The sequence below is a fragment of the Morus notabilis genome, unplaced genomic scaffold (genome assembly GCF_000414095.1).
Source record: "Morus notabilis unplaced genomic scaffold, ASM41409v2 Scaffold20, whole genome shotgun sequence".
NCBI lineage: Eukaryota > Viridiplantae > Streptophyta > Magnoliopsida > Rosales > Moraceae > Morus > Morus notabilis.
The window spans coordinates 415,107-417,086 of NW_010362037.1; the positions used below are offsets into that span (position 1 = coordinate 415,107).

At 37.4% G+C, this 1,980-nt stretch overlaps 1 long non-coding RNA gene across 1 annotated transcript in view; it reads right to left on the reverse strand.

Moving 5' to 3' along the window:
- Positions 1–1,980, reverse strand: part of LOC112092144 — a 12,762-nt gene extending 10,782 nt beyond the window's left edge. Inside the window, exons 1-2 of the long non-coding RNA XR_002902444.1 lie at positions 1,564–1,980; positions 1,279–1,465 (exon numbers count right to left, since the gene is read on the reverse strand). This is a non-coding gene — a long non-coding RNA (uncharacterized LOC112092144). The remainder of the gene's footprint in view (positions 1–1,278; positions 1,466–1,563) is intronic.

Here is a 1,980-nt window from a genome sequence, read left to right on the forward strand (position 1 = left end):
GGAGTGTTTCAAGAGGGGATGATGTAGCATTTCATGTCCAATAGTTGATTTGATTCAATCCCATCATGAAGTCCATGTAGCACACTTCACTAGCCAAATTTTTGGCCATAATCCCTTAAGTTTGGCCGGCCAAGTGAAGGAAGGAAAGAGAAAAATGAAACCTAACCATTGTACCTTTGTCTACTTTCTAAATTTACTCATTAAACTGTCCAAAATTATACTGACAGCTATTTTCTCCTGTATGCGGGTACTGGATGCTAGTTTGTATTGTGCTTGGAAATTCTTAAAATTAATGTTCTCAAGCTGTATCTGTACTAGAAATTCTTCCGTTTTAAAGTACGGTGAGAATTTATCGATCGAATTTACTTGATCGAAAAATTGTGAACTTAACGTGAAATCTGCTACAGAATTTAGGAATGCAGATGTTAATTCCATAAATCCTTCAATCACAAAATGTACATAGTATAATGATTTTCCAGGAAAATCCTTGACTTGAATACATGAATTATATTATTAAAATTATGGGATTTTTCTTGGTCACTACACGTAGTATGGGTTGGGCCGAAATAATTCTTATACGGGCCGGCCCGGCCCGGCCCACAAAATTCGTGGGTTGGGCCGACCTAGCCCATAGCCCGCGTAGGCCTAAAAAGAACGGGCTGAGCCGGCCCGTTCTTGCATCTCTACAAAACTGCCTCAAAATATTGATCTCTTATAACGTTCAACAACAAAAAGAAAATGAGGACTAACGGTGCCAACAAATTAGAGTTTGAGCACCTGAGTTTCTAAATTCTTAAAATAAGAATTAAAATTATCTACAAATTAGGAGTTTGGGGAGTGTCCAAATTCTTGAAATGGGAACTAGACCTAAATGCCAAAATATACAAAGTTTAGAGACCCATCGTGTAAAAATCGCTTTTGCAGATTAGATGTTTGATTAAAGATGCAGCTTACCTATTTCAAACTTCAATGTCAAATCTGTATGTCCTCGTCAAAGATTAAAGAAATTGTGAGTACTTAAAGCAGTAAAAAGGAACAGATTGAGATAAAATGTGAATTCAACAAAATCAAGATGTGCGGTGCAGGGTCAATATACAAATCTCTGATTCAATTTTTGTTTTGGTAGCAAGTTCATATTCCAAACAAAGAACGTTTATTCAGGTCATATAAATGAGTAACAGCAAAATCAATATTAGAATCTATACTCAAAAAAGCAATATATATATATATATATGTGCATTTATGCAGGCATGTTAGTTTAAACTGAGATGTCTTTACCTTTTGGTGCAGTTGAAGTTGAACAACGGAAATTATTTCTGCTATTAGTCGCGCACTGGCCTCCTCCATAGTAGCAATTGAAACATTCACCAGTTACAAACACTTGAACAATGAAATGAATTGAAAACAAAATTTCATTGTCGAGAGTTCGATGAGAGAATGGAGGAAGCTGGATGGTTGAACATTGCTGTGCAGATGGAAAACTACGATTCAAAAGTGAACTAGTGTAGTAGATATCATAACCTATGCACCTAGTACGACTAAAATCGCTCGGGCCAGTAATACCTGGACTATGGCTGCAGTTGAACAGAGTTGATGAATTCGAAAAGAGCGCTTGAGAGAACGAACTTTTCGGAAGAGTAAAGCTTTCGATAGATGGGGATCCAAGCGACTCGGTGACGATGTCTCATTGACGAGAATAGAATTTAACTGAGAGAATGCTCTCAATATGAAACCAGTGTCCTCCGTCTTTCAATTGGATCTTTGGAATTTAACTGAGGATATTGGACAACGTGGTTTGTATTGTTTCTTCTCCTCAGCTGAGCCAAGAAGCACAAGATGAACGAGGAACTTTTAGCTAGGGAAAAAAGAAGAAATAAAACAAAGAGTTTGGAAAGAAGCGAAGCGGGTTAGCCATGGGGAACTTTTCCATATCCTGCATTTCAGGAATTCCATGACTATAATGATCCAGCAAGTTCCCAA